This window comes from Artibeus jamaicensis, unplaced genomic scaffold, assembly GCF_021234435.1.
Source record: "Artibeus jamaicensis isolate MK-2021 breed Jamaican fruit bat unplaced genomic scaffold, CSHL_Jam_final contig_519, whole genome shotgun sequence".
In the NCBI taxonomy this organism is placed as follows: Eukaryota; Metazoa; Chordata; class Mammalia; order Chiroptera; family Phyllostomidae; genus Artibeus; species Artibeus jamaicensis.
This window is the reverse complement of record NW_026521871.1, coordinates 53751029-53768354: the sequence shown is the minus strand read 5'-3', so window position 1 is coordinate 53768354 and position 17326 is coordinate 53751029. Positions and strand designations below refer to the sequence as shown.

At 48.3% G+C, this 17326-nt stretch overlaps 1 protein-coding gene across 18 annotated transcripts in view; it reads left to right on the top strand.

Annotated features, from left to right (window-relative positions):
• Positions 1 to 17326, top strand: part of MAP4 (microtubule associated protein 4) — a 142966-nt gene that overhangs the window by 104975 nt on the left and 20665 nt on the right. The window lies entirely within an intron of this gene.

Here is a 17326-nt window from a genome sequence, read left to right as displayed (position 1 = left end):
CCAAACCGTTTGTGCCCACGGCACGTCTGTGGAACTTGCCCGTGTGGGACTCCTCATAATTTTGCCATTTTGGGCTCTAATCAATCGAGTAGTTGGAAGGAGATTAAGAGAGACTATTCCTTAAAGATTTAGAAATGTTAGCCTTTTTTTTTTTTTTTTTCTTGAAAAAACAATTGTCACTTTCCTGAGCCTAACCTTTAAAAAATGGTTCCTGGCCTTTGAGGTTTTTTCACAACCTACAAATAATACTACTTCTTAATCACTGTTTCCCAACTTGCATGATATATCTACTAACTCAGAAATTAAGAACAAAACAAAACAATGACTCCAGTTGGCCTCGGCAGCCAGGCAGGCTGCGGGAAAGGCCTGGCGTGGGGCACTGTTCTGCACTATGCGTACTTGCTGTTTTGGGTGAAGCCTGTGCTGTGCATGGCTTTGTGCTCAGTGAGGAACGGACGGATGCTGTGTGGATACAGAGTGCTGAAGGTTGTTATTTGCATGCGATATTTTCATTTTCATCTTTTCTATTTTCATGTTCCTGCTATTAGCTACCTTGTTGCCAAGGCAGAAAACCAAGTCCAGTGTAGGGGGCGTTCCAGCTTCCGTTAAGATCTCCAGTGTTCTGTCCACTTCCATAGCTTCAGTTTATAGATTGGTTCTTTCGTTTCAGCGTTGATACAAGGGCAGCGTGTCAATTTTCTGAAATCTAGCCATCTCTTTTTGGTCTATATCTTCCAAGAAATGTAGAAAGAGGATTTGTTCCGATTCTGGAGGAAACGAGGCAGATGCTGTTTTCCTCTCCAGGTACAACCAGTGTTCACAGCGTCTTACACATCCTTCCAGGCCCTTTAATGCAGAAGGGAGCAAGGCTATGGATATTTCCTGCTTTTGTATAAATGAGACAGGTCACACATACTGCCGTGTGCCTTGCTGTGTAAACTTACTTTAGAGTGCTCTGCAAATTAGTACAGAGAAATGGACCTTTTTTAAAATAGCTGTGTTGTATGTGAGGATATACCCTAAAGTCTCTCACCAGTTCTTTATTGGTGGGCATTTTCCTCATTTAGAAACAAGGTGCATAAACTAGACTTGTACGTACAGAATACCGTAATTGAGCCAGTATAATAAGGGGCTATGGCGTGTTGCTGAGTTGTCCCCCACAGGGCCCACAGAGCTGTTCCCCACGCCAGCACGACCCGTTGGCACCTGTGCCGCTGCTCTCTCTCCACCAGGCCGGCTTTTCTTTTTTAGTTTTGTGTGCTGATGCAGTTGGTGAAAAATTATTTCCTGGCATAGATTTTGTGTTTTACTTACGTAAGGACTTCCTTGTATATTACTGAGTTTATAAAAGACATCTCTACTGTTTATAAAAATATTTTCTCTTTAATTTTTAATATTGACTAGGGCTTATAACCCTCTTATTCTTTTTCAGAGTTTTCCTGGCTATTCTTGCTTGTTTATTATTACGTATAAAGTTGAAAATTGGTATTTACAATTTTGAAGGGGAAAAAATCCGGTCAATCTGTTTTTGAAATCACATTAACTGTATAGATAACCCTAAGGAGAGGTGATGTCTTCTGTGTTGACTTTTCTATCCTCCAGCATAATAATGTGGCATGTTCAATAATATTACATGTTCAAGTTTATGTGTCCTTAACCCTCACTGGTATTTCGATGTTTTCTTTAGACACATCTTGCATATTTCTAGAAGGGCTTATTCCAAGACATCCAGGGGGGCGGGGAATGTGCAGAGCAGAGCTTCAGGCAGGCCTGGGGCTCGGAGGCAGGGGACTGGGTGGATTGGAAAGTATCTGCGTTTGTAGTTGGAGACTGGGCAGGGTGACCCCTTACACCCAAATACCATTGTTCGTGCAGACTCTGAAGTTTCACCCAGACTGGTTCCAAACCTGGCCTTACTAAACTTTGTCTTTTTTCCTAGCTTCAAATCATGCACCCTGACTGCCTTGCCCCCAGGTTGCCGGTGATTCTCACAGAGATTGTTTTCATTTGCCCTGTGGTCTGATGGCCTTAGCCACGGTTTTCAGCGTTCAGGCAGTAAAGATTTTAGTAGGATTAATAAAAATAATATCAACTACCATCTATTGCCTGAAGATTCTATGCGGAGGTATCTATAGCTAGATAGGTAATAGTCACTCACACAGACACACACACTCTACAATATCATGAGGGACTCTCCATTTACAGGTGAGAAAAAGATGAAAGTTGGTAATTAGTGATTTTATTTTTTATTGTATTATCTAAGCACTGACCACAGCACTTTTCGAGTTGGAGAAATGGAGACACAGCTTGAGGACATAACATCGGAAATCAGAAGCTGCCTGGGGGTTAGGATCTCGGCCTCTTGCCTCTGACATCTCATGCTCTGGGCAGAGATGTGTTTGATTTATTCATGTGGTCCTCTTCGTGCCCACACGAGCGTTGCATTTATGCGGTGTCTGACATCGTCTGAATTATCAATGTATTACCTTTGGCTTTGGAAGCAGGGAAAGTGAAAATACTGCTAAAGGCTCTTCCAGCTTAATGTTCCCTCTCTCATTTATTCGTGTCACTCTTAAGTTGGGGGACTTCAGCAGAAGGTTTCTTCACTTATCATCCATGTTGCCCTGAGCCGGGAATGTTGAGCCACTTTGGAAACTCAGAGCTCAACTCGTCAGAAGAGGATTCCTCGAGGGTCTGTTTTCTGTGAAGTTGCAGGGTGATCTCCAGTGTACCCTGTTGCTCTCCTGGGAGCAGAGGGGCTATGAGTGGCAGTGCACTTGTCACATGGTGCTCTGAGGGGGACAGTTACGGGTCCCTGTGGATAGGCCCTTCCTTCTACAGCAGCGACAGCCTGGTCTCCTTTTTTCCTGGCTTCATTTCTTTTTCTGTAGTTTGCTTGAGCCCATCAACTGTCTTCTAGCAGCTGGGAATGTGAGTTTGTAGTGAGAAATTCTCTTGGTGTGAAACTCAATGTAATTTATAAAGCCTGAACCTTAACAGTTTCAAGGCCCTTGTACATAAATAAAATATGTACAGCAGATGAAAAAATGATTGATAATTTTAGAACTCGCTACAATTTTACAACTGGAGAGATGCCCATTTGTTAATGTCTTTTCCTAACAGCAGTGCCATTTGTCAAGTTCCTTCTCTTACCGCTTCCTTCCCACGTAGACTTCCATTCTCTGGCTGGTTTTGTTTTACTGGCTGTATGTGTATCAGTGAAATTTACTGCTAGTTCTGTATGTCACGCAACTAAGAAGAAATTGAGCATTAGCTCAGCACTGTCTTAAATTCTTTTCACCCCCAACAATCCTGTGCTCCTATTCACCTTATTTCAATAAGAGCATTTAAATATCCTTTGAAATGAGTGCGGCAAATATCGGTTATTGTACTTTAAAAAGAGGTTCTTCTCCTCATGTCCCCTCCCCCCCCCACTTGTACCCTCTGGCCCACAGTAGCATTTGAGGGTTCAGAAAACCAATGACCAACAGCTTCTGATTCGGGGCACTGAAAAGGTATTTATATTTACTTCCTTGGAAGGCGAGCAGGAGTTCCTGTTCTCTGGGGTAAGGTGAGCTGGCTGAAGCCCAGTCGGAGGAGTGTGATGGGGGTGTTTTCCCTGAGTCACTTGTCTTAGATTTGTGGCTCAGGTGGGGCCAGTGGAGCGGCCTCCATTTTTGTAGGTCCCGGTATATGAATTACCTTGGTCAAGGGTCACATAAATCAAATTCCTAGCTTCAGTCTTTTCATTCTGTTTGTGTCCCAACTTTTTAAGTAAATCAGGGAGAGTCATGATTTTTTTGATTCTCTTATTCTAAGAAATGTTTCTAGAATTTAGTTAGAACATAGTTTTGAGGTGTTTTGCATATATGTTTGAATGTACAAACACAAACACCATTTACTTTCAGGTAAGTAACTAGATAGCAACTTCACAACCTTTAGCTCTTATTAGTACAGTGTCATCAATCACTGTAATCACTAGAGTTATCGACTTCCACTGTATGATAATTTATTAGGCAATTTTTCCTGGTGACAATAATAGGGAACATTTGATCAGTCTGGAGTGTAGCTTTGTTGCCTTGGTAACTAAGAAAGAATGTAGGGCATCCAGTTGTGGAACATAACAGAAGCAAGGCCTGAACAAGTTGAAAACTCACCAGGCAACACCAGAAACATCTGCAGGCACATCTGCTGAAACCTGCCCTGCAGGCCGAGCCAGCCCCCTAGAGGGCCTGACCTGTCCTATATATAGGGTCTGATAAAAGAGGCTTAGAAACCACCTTCAGGCAGGACCAGAAGCCCGGGAATCCAGGCATGTTCCTTAGAATGTAACTTAAACATCCTTAGCCCGAGGGATATTTCAAGTCAGCACCTGCCTAGATGAGTTCAGTGATGGGAGAGATCAGGCCAACGGCCCAGAGTCAGCACCCCAGGGACCCCTCCACCCCTCCACGAGCAGAGCCTCTGGAGAGCCCACTCAGTGAGTGTCTCGCACTGTGCTGGACCCCGTGTGGCAGGGACAGACATGTCTTACTGCTGCCTTTGCACTTCCAGGAAAGACACACAAATGAGATTGAGTGTGGTTTCCGAACTGAAAAGGGCAGAGCAAGGGTAGTGTTGCAAAAGCATGAAGGGATCGCCGTGGGGTTGGTAAGCCCACCAAACTTCCAACGTGGAGCGCTCCTCCGGAAGGAGGGATTTATTGAACCAGATGCTAGCCGGAAAAGGACCCGGCCCGGGGTCCAAGCCACCAGCAGCAGGAGGGCTGGGCAACATGTCTGTAGTCGTGGGGTTGACAGGTGCTTTTATATACTGTGCTTTGGAGGAGAGGGTTGTTGAGTTGTTTTGAAAAAGTTTTTCTTGGCCTAGATAAGGGTGTGGGCAAAGGTGAAGTGGGGGTAGTTCCGCGGCAGTGCACAGTCTTCGAGGAAGACATATTTACCACTTGGGACTGGTCCAGGCCACAGCCCTGACAGTTCCTGCACACGCAGGATGCGGTGGCACCAGGCCAGTTAACGGGGAGGTTGGTGGAGAGTTCCAACACATGTGGAATATGAGCAGTAGCGTGTCAGTGGGTCCGTAGCTGTTCACTGGTTCACGGCTTTGTCTGTCATTTAGTTTAGAACATTTCAGAATCTTTCTCTTGTTTGGGTCTGGATTTCACAGAGGAGGTGACACTGAAGTGAGTTGTGAATGAGTAGGAGTAAAACCCAGAAGCAAGGAATTCCAGTGGCAGCTGAGTTTAGAATTTAAGTCTTACGGTTCATAAGCACATTCCTTTTTAGGGGGACGCGCTCAGCCCTCAGCCCTATAAGACTGAACGTAAGTTCCTCATCCGCTGGCTTGAGTGGCTGGGGAGGGTTGCGTTCCTGGCCGCAGACGCCTCCGGTGTGTGCGCGCGAGCCTTTCTGGGGGAGGTTGTGTCTGTAGCTCCGAAATGGGCCAGCGCGCCGGCAGGGCCATCAGGCTCCACTGCGCAGTCTCTGCCGGGGGGGGGGGGCCCCTCCCCCTGTCCTTTGCCATCTGGGTGGCTTTCACCTCAATGAGAGGAACAGACCCACTCATTCTATTTTTTTTTTTTTTTCCAAGAGAAAGTTCATGTACAAAGTCACAGAGGTAGAACTGAGCTGTAGAAGAAATGGGCGCAGGAAACAAGTTACAGAGGCAAAAGAAGGGCCTCGGAGCTCAGGAGAAAAAGGCCAGGAAAACGCACCTGCGGTGGGGGGTGGGGGGACAAGGCCCTGCTCCGTGGAGGGAGCCCCACCCATTTGTTCCTGTTGCATGTGATCTCTTCCTTGGAATGTGTTGCAAACGTAATGGTCTAATCAAACCTTAATAAGTCAGTCTGTCCTCTCCCCTCTGTACAAGCCTCTGGATCTGTGGTATTTCTCTCTCTCTCTCTCTCTTTTCTTTTGAATTTTATTGAATTTATTGGGGTGACATTGGTTTCACAGGCACAGTTTCGTAACACATCTTCAGTATGTTGTGTTCAACACCCCACATCTGCACTTTTTCTAAGTGAAGCAGAGGGGCCTGCTTACTCAGAAGCAATCGGAGGGGAGCTCATAGGCTGAGGCACTGTAAAAAGACATTAGCATATATGTAAATTCTTCTGAGAATGGAACCCAGTCATAGGAAATGGCTGAGGAATAAGTCACTCCCACCTTCCTCATTCTTTGCATAATTACAAGCAAACAAAACCATGGTTAAGGTATAAGGTAAACACTGAATGCTTTACTTCTTTTACTCCTTTATCTCAAACTTGCTCTTGCCCTCCCACAAACACACACACATGTGCACACTACGCAGTAACTTGAGAGTTTTGAATTGGTCACAAAAAGATAAGTTACAGCGGCGAAGTAAAGCTTGAGATACTTTACTGAGCAAAAAACTAACCATTACAAAGGAGAGGCATCCAGTAACTAAGATTAATTTTTGCTCAGTGGTGTGGGAAGCCTGGCATCTTCTCTGGCTTTTTTTCCGTTAACTCAGCACTTGAGCTTGGACAAAACCATTGTGTTTTTTCCTCCCTGGATCCTGTTCACTCTTCTGCGAGACGAGAGGAATGAGCCGGAGGAGCGCCAGAGTCCTGAGTCTGCTCCGTAGCACGCGTGGCAGCATCCCTGCGGGGGTGGTTTCTTGGAATGACCCTCGATCTAAAAGATGTGGAGAAAGGGACATTATTTTCTCTAGGCAATTCCTGGATTTTGACAGCTGCCTTCATCTTGTCTGTTAATTTGTTGATGATTTAGGATTTCTGTGGTGTTTCTTGTGGTTGGTCGGTTCTGCGCACCTTCTTTATCAGAGTTCTGGTGCACCAGTTCCCCAGTCCCGGGACTTGGGCGTTATCATTTCACATCGAATTCCTTAGGGGAGACAGAAAACCTTCTACACACATGAAACACTCTTAGTTTTTAAAATTTTGTAACCTCGCAGCAGTGGGTACATTCTGTGTGGTAACTACCTTGTGAAGTGCTTTTTACGTCTGAAATCTCGAGCCTACGCAAGGGGTGGGTTCTGCGGGTGTCCCCATAGTATGGTTGGTTCTCCTGCTGTACTCAGAGCCCTGGAGGCACCAGGCTTGTGTGCCACCTGCCTGAGCACCTAGCTGGCACGGTGTCTTGGGCACTCGCCTCTAGTCTGGGCTTCTCGTCTGGGCTTGTATTTCTTGGCCACTGATGCCCCAGATTGCCGCTTCCATCTCTCCAACTCTTGAGCCCTGTGAGTCTGAAGTCCCTGCTTGGCGCAGTAGCCAGATGCTGACGGCATCGTTCTCTTCTTCAGGCTGATCACACATCTGGTCCACCCTTGAACTCTGGTCCCGAATACAGGCCCCTCTGTGACAAGCCAGTTTCGTTCTCCTGGTTCCTGCTTGTGGCTGACTCACATTTTACAGTTTGCTTTTTATGGAGAGAATCCTCAATATGTACGATTTGGAGGAAGCAGGGACCTGCAGTTCTAGTTATTGTCCCGGTTTTGGGGGGGCTTTGTTGCTTTGTTGTTATTTTTTATTTTGCTACTGGTGGGGAGGGTCTGGGTAGGCCAGCCGGCCAGTTATTGCCTAGGCTCTTCTCTGCCCCTTCAGGATGCGGCATCCAACTCAGACGGCCGCTTTCTTCAGACGTGCTGCTGCACCCTCAGTCTCGCCCCTGCCGGCAGGTGGCACCCTTGTGTGGGGAGGGCTGCGGCTTGTTCGATGCACTGGTGTCTGCAGCCCTGGGTTCAAATTGCGCTGTGAGCTGGACGTTGTGGCACATCAGTGGTTCCTTGAAAGTGCGTTTGGGCCTTTTTATTGAGATGTGACAGTGTTACAAATGTGAAATGAGAAGGCGCTAGACTCCCCCATTTTAGGGATGAAGAAACTGAGACTAGTGCAGTTATGTGAGTTGCTCAGAATCAGAACTGTTAAGAGTTTAAAACCTGGTCCTCTGACTCCAACCAAATTAGTTTTCCCCCACGAACCAAAGAGAGAAGGTGTCAGCACACTGAGGGTGGGGTGTGCGCGTGTGTGTGTGTTTTTGGGGAATGACTAGTTGAGTGGCTGGGTTTGTTGAAGCGTACCTGATTTCTAAGGTATTTTCTAAAACTTTGCCTCTGAAATGGCAATGGAAAAATACAATAAAGATGAAATTAAAGAAACAAATATTTGCAGGCCAGCACTCAGTCCACTGGGCCACACCAGCCAGGGACTAGTTTTTTCTTATCTGGGAAGCTCTTTGTCTTATGGGAGCTCCCTTGTAGGTAACTAACTGCTTTTGTCTTGCTGCTTCTAAGATTCTCTCTTTGCCTTTAGCCTTTGGCATTTTAATTAGGACATGTCTTGATGTGGGTCATCTTATATATTCTTGATAGAATATTTCACAATTTCTATTTTAGTACAAGATAGTGCCTTGCAGGCAAGGTAACAAAATTCAGCTTTGTTCGAGGTAGATTATGGTCTGTCCTTTAGATGTAATTTTTTCCCCCCTGAGAATTTTTTTTTGTGGATTTTTCAGTCCTGAATGTACAGTCTGTCAGCTCAAAGGCCAGGGCAGTGAAGGGCCATGGTGAATAAGAGAGGGGCAGTGGGCCCTGGTGGGTGGGTAACACCCCCCGCTGCAGACTGCCAGAGTCCCTATGTTCGGAGGTCAGAGGGAGACAAGCTGCCCCAGCGTGTTCACATGGCAACTGAGTGCTCAGTGGGCTGGAAAGAGCAGGGCTGGTGCAGAAGGCAGAGGCCCAGCTTGTCCAAGGAGCCAGAGGGGAGCAGGGGCAGGAGTGAAAATGCGAGGGATATATCGTCACGTTGTGTCTTATAACTGGACACCTGTCCTCAAAGTCCTGAAATCGCTTCAGTCTGTAAACGAACCCTTGATTAAATCTCCACCTGCAGAGCTGCAGATGGGCTTCAGGGACTCCATTCAAATCCTTTTTTAAGTGAATTTGGTAAGTTGCTATGACAGCAAACCCACTCTTCCTCCGAGAAATGAATGCCTCCAATTTTCATATTACATTAGGGGCATTTTTAAGTGAAATTTCGAGCAATTTTCTGGAATCATTGTTCTTTAAGGTTATGGCAGGGAATGGCAAATGAATCTTGCTTATTTTTAAAACAGTTTTTTGAGTGGGTGACCGTGGAAGTGTGTACATAGTGTCAGATAAGTGAGTGTGTGGGTGTACGTAGATCTATATTGGTGAAAGCCAGGATAATTACTGTTCTCAGCACCCACACTGGCACCCTGCCGTGTTGTAAATTGCTGATCTACACTCAGTGCTGGTTTACACGGAATTACATTTTCCGTTTCCCAGTGGCATTCGAATGTGCAGAAAGACAGTAGCAGATTTCTTCCTTTGTCTTTCTCTTTCATTCAGTTTTTTCTCCTTTCTTTGACACTAGTAAATTGATTTTGCACCCAACCGCTTGAGTTGAAAGGAGCATGGGGGAAAGGTGGGTTTTGTCATGAATACTGGGGACGTGGAGTGATGTCACTGCCAGCTCTGTGCGATCGTAGGTGGTGTTAGAGCTCCAGTCGAGAGGGGGAGAGCAGTGGAAGCGGCGATGTCGCTCTCAGACAGGCAGCCAGGCTCTCGCGCTGCCGCGTACAGCCAGCTCAGTCAGGGCCAGCCTGCAGAGTGCCGGATGGATGCCCCGAAGGACATCAGCCACGCTGGATTCGAGTGGCAGAGGACAGCGGGCAAACTGAATGAAATCGGGCTCAGTGTCAGTGTGGACGGGCAGCTGAAAGATGGGCTTGTGAAACATGCCAGCTTCCTGGAGCCAAATAAGCTCTGCTTCTTTGAGGGAAAGCTAGACAAAGAGCTCGGCGTCGACGTGCAGGACCGGGAGTGTCAAGCAAGCTCGGGTCACCTTGAGAGCAGGTATGTGATTTCAGACTCCTGTCATCCCTCGGAGGGGAGCTTGGTGTACCAGAAGACAGCCAGGTTCCAGCTGGGACCCGGAGAGGGGCCAGGCGACAACAAAGCCTCTACAGTTCAGGGGATGGTGGCAGGGAAGAATGGGCCAGAGACCCAGAGCCAGCCAGATCTGGATCTCCCTGGGGCTGCTGACCTCCCTGGTAAGGAGCAGGAAACCAGTGTTTGGAATCCCAACTTTCATCCAGTGGCTCCAGGCTGTCAGGGCTCCCGGGCAGCAACTCCAGGAAAGGAGAATGGCGTCAGCGTCACTCATGGCTGCCGGCTGATTGGGGTGGGGAGCAGTAACCCGGGGCAGCTTGAATGTGGGTCCTCACTGCCAGTGGCGGTGGCCCACCCAGCCCCCACTCCTGAGTGTTCACCCACGGCCACTCCACCGATCACCATGGTGGAGGTCACCCAGGAACACTTGAATGACAGCTCTCTCGTCCGAGACCGTGATAAGGAGTTGGAGAAATTGAGTCCTATGGAAGAGGGGGCTTCGTGCGACCAAGTGCCCCAGCAGAAAAAGGCAATGCGCCGGGCCCTGTCTGAATGTTCCCACCTCTCAGTTCCCCCAGCTGTCAACCTTGCAGATAAGTATCCTGAACTCCCTGCCCGAGAAGATCTTTCTCCTAGCCTGCTGCCTCTCCCCAGGAGCCCAGGGCCGATTCCTGCACCCAGGAAACTGGGGGCTCCTGCTGTGAGGCGCTCCATGACGGTGGCCGAGGAGCAGACAGCTAGCTACGGACTGGACCCTGGGCAACTGCCCATCTTATCCACTGAAGAGCTCCCTCCTTTCATCTGTGAGGAGCCGGTGGCCAAGAGGAGAGAAGAGTCGACCCACTTGAACAGCAGTTGCGACAGCAGCTCTGGGAAGAAGGAAGTGGGAACTGCTGGGCTGTATCTCCAGTGTAAGCTGGAGCAGATTCCTGAAGTGAGCAGCGGCAAGGAAAAAGGACGAGAAAATGTTAGTGGAACCAGCTCCCAGGTCTGCCAGGGAGGTGAGAACCAGCCAGGACAGGTGGCTCTGGCAGGGAAGAGAGAGATTGCGGGCACCGCAACCCTGAGCTCTCCATCGCTCCTGTGTGGAGAGACCCCACGTGATGGTATGTTTCTAAATTTGCCTCCATGGGGAACAGGCAGGCGGCAAGGAAGGAATCACAGTGAAGATTACCAGCAGGGACATTAGGCGGCCTGTCCCTGCTGGATAGTGTGACTGTCTGGGAGAAGCTTAACTCAGGGGCATTGAGAGGTTGCTGGGGAGGGGGGTGCAAAAACGAACAGAGTGAGTGTGGCTGGTCAACCTGAACGTCTGCTGGCAGGACAGCTAGTGTGGATCGAGGGTGCGGGCCGGTTGGGTGGGAGGGGAATGGGGTTGGAGGGCGGTGGGCACATGAAATAGAGGCCCTTCCCGTGACCTCATGTCACCCCGCCCGCCCCACCCCCACCCTCCCAGCCCTCAGCTCCCTGTTGGTGTGGATCAGATGGCTCCTGAGCCTGTAGCATCCAGTGGCGGCTGATTGATTTCCCTGCTGAAAATCTGCCACTGCGGACACTCACAGTGGGTTTATCAGCTCTGACCTCCTCTCACTAAGTAGCACCACCGCCTGGGTGTGAGCTCTGGTTCCCGTTTTGCTTTTGGGAACATTTTACTTTTGTTCAAGCTGAAAAGAGCCTTTTAATGCTGGTTATTTAATATTCTTTTCCTGTTCCTCATGTTTGACCCAATCTTGCCTCTAGTTTTCTCTTTCAGTGTGCAGGCTGGGAGGGCTGGTGGGGAGAAGGGAAAGGGGAGAGAAGAGAGGCTTGCACTTAATAAACCGGGAAGTGTGGCGGGCTCTGCAGCTGCCTCTGTGTCCGCCTCTCTGGCCCTTCCTTCTCTCCCCACCCCCAGCCCCATTGTCCTGACCATGGATGGGTCTGTTGTTGGTGGTCTGAGACAGCGTGTTCTCGCTGGGCCCAGTGGAGCACAAAGGGCCGTCATTCACAAGCTTGTCAGCGAGGATTTAAAACATGGGTTTTATGTGTAAAAATAGCCTTTTTTCCTGGGATTGTTTCCTCTGATATTTCTCAGTACATTTTTAGTGAAAATTTTTCACTCTTTTTCTGTTAAAATTAGCTGTGGTATTTTCTAGGGGAGGGGCAATTAGAACAGGATCTTTGAAGACTGACAGGTTTTGTGCTTTGTTTTTTTTTTAACGGAGATGGGCAGAAAAGCTTCGTCTGTCCCTGTCGTTTCTTAGGACCCCAAGACGGCAGGAACGCAGGTGTCCTGCGCTGCAGCTTCCATTTGTGGTAGGGCCGCGAGCTCCTCGTGAACAGCATGGTGCCCTCTTCTCTTTGGTCCCCAAGTGCCCTGTTCAGTGCCTGATACCTTCTAGGTGGCAGTGCGTGAAGATTTTTGTTTATTTCAGAACAGGTTCATCCTACTTCCTGCCAACAGAAGTTGAAACTGATGGGGAAAAATTTTAAATGACTGATAAAACCTCACCAGTCACTGAAACTTGATAAATGTTTGAATGCTAACTCTGCTAGATGCTATAGAGATAAAACTGTATAAAGATTCATTGATTCGACGTGCCTGCCACATGCCAGTCACTGTCTAGGTACCGGCGATTATCTGTATCCTCAAGCGATGTGTGACCTAGTTGTGGTGGAAGGGTTGGCGAGAGACTGGTGAGTCATGGAAACTTTTAGGAGCGGGCGGCCTTGGGAGCCTGGGGTGCCTGGCAATGCTGAGGAGAGCCTTCCAGGCGGAGGGACTGACAGAAGTAAGGGCACGGAACCTAGACAGCTCACGTTAGGAGAACGTTGAGGAATTCTTAAGACAGTGCTTGTGGGGCACTCTCTTCGGAATTATTTCACCCTGGCCAGTGTGGGCTCAGTTGGTTGAAGCGTCGACACATTACCAAGAGGTTGTGGGTGCGATTTCTGATCAGGGCACGTACCTGGGTTGCAGGTTCTGCCCCTGGTCCTGGTGCATGTGATCCCAGGTCCGGGCATGTAGGATCCCTGGTCCGGGCATGTAGGATCCCTGGTCCGGGCATGTACGATCCCTGGTCCGGGCATGTACGATCCCTGGTCCGGGCACGTAGGATCCCAGGTCCGGGCATGTACGATCCCTGGTCCGGGCACGTAGGATTCCTGGTCCGGGCATGTATGATCCCTGGTCCATGCGTGCACAGTCTCTGGTTGGGGCGCCTACGGGAAGCAGCCAGTCGATGCTTCTTTCTCACATTGACATTTATTTCTCATCCTCTCTCCTTTTCTCTCTCTCTAAAAAGCAATGAAAATATGTCTTTGAGTGAGGGTTAAAAAAAAAGTAAAAAATGTAAAAAAAATTATTTTATTTTATTGCAGAACACACTCAGAAGAACCCAAATTTATAAAAAGTTACTGATAGGCTGCAGGAGACTTCAGTTTTAGGAGGTGTAGCCAGCCTGTAGCCATTGTGTGTCTCCCTCGGGTCCTTTCGCTTCTCCCTAAATATATGCTTTGCTCTCTTCCCTTCTGGAGACTGGTTTTTCTCTGCCATCTCTTACTTTTTGCTTTGTGACTCTGGTCAGCGTAGGACATTGGATTGACCGGGTCAGGACTCTGCCCTGCTTTATGCTACCATATATCTTAGGGACTCGTGGTTGTTTGGCTGAAGTTTCCTTTCTTTTAGAGGAAGAGCAAGTAAGTGTATCTTACTGGCTTGGTTTGGTCCAGACCACAGAGTGCCAGCTACCACAGGCTTATTAACCAGTCTTCCCATTCAGACCTGCTCACTGCATTCAGCGGGTGGCGGATGTGGGCTGGGCAAACATGCCAGAACCATCTGCAGTGTGGCAAGAACAAATGGAAGAAGAAAATCTGGGAAGTTGTTGGGAACCCCAGTGTCAAATGCGCCCCCCCAGATGCCGAAGCATGACTTCACTGTGGTGGCTGCCTCTGGCAGCAAAGACTCGCCTGTTCTCAGTAGATGAGGTGACAGAGGATTGGAGGTGGAAAAGCCCTGTCATGGCCATAGACTTAGGTAGGAGTAGCAGGTGAAATACCAAGGTCGTGGTAGGGGAAGTGCCACACATGTGACATCAGCTGGACTTGAAAACTGGATGATGTCTACGGCGGCTGTGTGTGTGAGGGAGAGGGCAGAGACGTGTGGAAGGTGACGCCGTGAGTCGCACCTTGGTTTCCCAGCAGGTGGTAATGGGAAGATCCAACAGAAGGGAACAGTTTTGTGGAGCAGTTGATGAGCTCTGTTTCAAACTCTTTTTTTCCTGGAAATTGTATGGGTGTCGGTCTGCAGCACTGGCTGGTGTGTCGTGGCAAGAAGCGCTGTCTGGGAGGGAGGCAGCTTTTCCGCTTGTGCAGAGCCCACGTGTTTTCCGTCGGGTGACGTTCACTTGTGCAGAGCGAGGCGTTGCACGTTTCTGTCGCAGGCAGCGAGGCTTCGTGCGGAGTTATGGCTGTTCACCGAAAGCCCTGCGCCTGCTGAACGTGCTCTCGCGGTCTGGGGCTGCGACGGCAGGTCACACGCTCGGTGAGATGCTCCTTCAGCTTCTGGAGAACAAAGGCAGTTACCGACTCTGAGTGATGGGGCCTTTTCCCTTTCTTCCCATTTTTAGAACTGAACAAAATTCAGTTGTTGACTGAAGATACATAGGATTTCAAACATCACAAAGTACAAAATTCTATACATTAGAAAATCACCTACCAAGACAAGATGGCATTGATTCAGTTTTCCTGTTTCTTTCAAGTAAATAGAACTAACTCCTCTGAAATAATTCAGCAGACAATCATGAAAGGCCCCAGAAAGGTGGAAAGGAGAGGGTGGACTAGGTAAGGACCTCAGGACTCGAGGAAGGACAGACAGACAGCGCAGTGAGTTTCCTGTTGTTTTTTTTTTTTAATCATCCTGCAACCTGAAGTCACCAACAAGCATAGGGGAAAAGGGAGAGAAAGAAGAAAAGGGAAAAAGGGAAGAAAGGAAAAGTCTTGCCTTGGCTGGTGTGGTTCAATGGATTGAACAAGGGCCTGCAAACCAAAGGGTCACTGGTTCCATTCCCAGTCTAGGGCACATGCCTGGGTTGCAGGCCAGGTCCCCAGTGGGGGCGCCCAGGGGGGTGCTCAAGAGGCAACTACACATTGATGTTTCTCTCCCTCTCTTCTTCCCTTCCTCTCTCTAAAAATAAATAAATAACATCTTTTAAAAAAGAAAAAATTCTGCACTCTCCGAAAGATCAGGAAAGGGAAAACCCTGTAAAAGACGCAGCGATAGATGCAGTTCCCTGTCCATCGCCAGCAGCAGCAGTGGGCGCAGCCCCCCGGCAGACACAGTGTCTGCAGAGTTCACCAGGGCCTCTGGGCCTCCCAGTTGTTCATTCCATGTCCGGCAGCAGGTACAGGCCTGGTCCCCTGGCAGCATTGCAGTGGGATCCCTGCACGCAGGCGGGGAGGCCCATTCCCTGTCCCTTACCAGGTCACAGCACTAGTGGCACCTCTAGGCCTGCTGTCTTCCGGCCTTCTTCCTACTAGGAAATCTACCTAGGTTTCCTTTCCTCCAGCGGCAGAAGGCCAGGTAACGGCTTCCCACTCCCAGCAGCACCAGCAGAGATCTAACAGGAAGTCTGCCGGCAGTGGGTAGCCAGAGAAGAGGCCAGGAAAAACTCAGCCTTCCACATGTCTGGCATCACTTAACTCCCACCTAGTGAAGCCACGTGGCCCAGCAAAGTGCCTTGAGCCCTTGCAGGCAGGAGCAACAAGGATTGAGTGAGAACTTCCTGGAGCTGGAACACAGGAGGCAGAATTATACTGCGTGGGCTCTGGAAACTAAATTGTTGAAACTGTAGCCAGAACCTGCTAGCTAGGTCTGAACAGTGATTACCTGCTGAAGTACAAAACTGGATTTTCAACAAACATTTATGCATTTTCTTGAAACAAATGAAAAACTAGAAAATATCAGCAATTAAATGTTATTTTAAAGTACCAAATGGAAATTATAAGTAGGAAAAATACAATAACCAAAATTTAAAATGTGTCTAATGGACTCGGTAGTAGACTGGAGATGTTACAGAACAGAGTCAGTGAACCTGAGGACAGAAATGGAATGTGTTCAGTCTGAACAAGAGAGAGAAAGTAGACTAAAGAAATGACAGCTCCTCCGAGACCTTTGGGACAATAACAAAAGACCTAACACTTGTATCATCAGAATCCCAGGCAGTGAAAACCCCAAGATATAAATAAGGCTGAACAATTATTTTAAAAAATGACTGAAAACTTCCCAAATTTATCAAAGGACATAACCAATTCAAGAAAATGAACAAACTCCAAATGGGAAAACCCAAAGAAATCTATACCAAGACATTTTATCAATAACCTTGCAAACTAAGAACAAATTTTAAAACCTTATACACAACCAGAGAAAAATGTGTATCGGGCAGCAGCAGTTCAGAAGACTGTTCCTGTCAGAAGTCGTGGAGGGCGCAGGCAGTAGCCCGTGGCGAAAGTGACAAAAGGAAAGAACAGTCGAGGATGAAGTCTGTATCTGGTGAAACTACCCTTCAGGAACGGAAGGGAGAAAGTGAGGACATTCTTAGAGGAGAACTGAGAGAATGCGTGCGAGGAGATAAGCCTTGAGAACGGCTGGAGGAAGCTCTCCAACAAGATAAGGTACAATAGCAGCAGGAGGCTTGGAGCTTCAGGAATCAAAGAACAATGGAATTGGTGACAGTGGGTGTGAATCTAATAGAAAAGGGAACATTGAAGACATTGTAGTTTTGAAGTGGGGAGCGTGTTTCGGTCGTGCACTGACGTGGAGGAGTGTGGGTGGCTGTGTGTGCCGTGTCACTGAGGCAGCCGCCCAGAGAACTGGGCAGTGTGCACCACAGATCGAAACGGAGCCCTGAAAGTCCAAGGAACCCACGGGGCAGCAGGAGAAGCGGGAAATTATGTTAAACGTAAGGGCATAGGTAGGTTAAAAATAAAAAGATAGCCCTGGCTGGTGTAGCTCAGTGGATTGAGCTCGGGCCTGTGAAGCAAGGGGTTGTCAGTTCGATTCCCGGTCAGGGCACATGCCTGGGTTGTGGGCCTGGTCCCCAGTGGTGGATGCGTAGGAGGCAACCACACATTGATGTTTCTCTCCCTCTCTTTCTCCTTCCCTTCCCCTCTCTCTAAAAATAAATAAATAAATATTTTTTTTAAAAATCCCTGAAAAAGATAAACATATCATGCTAACAATATTTTAAACAGTGGCTAGCTATATTAATATCAGATAAAGTAGATTTCACAGCAACGAATAAAGGACCGACCCACTAAGATGACGTAGCACACGCTATATCATCTGAACGCACATGCACCGAGTAACAGAGCCAACAACTGGAAACAAGCAGAAGGTCCTCCGGGGGAGGCCGATTGGGCTGAGGTACAGCCTGACCTGGGACTCTCACTC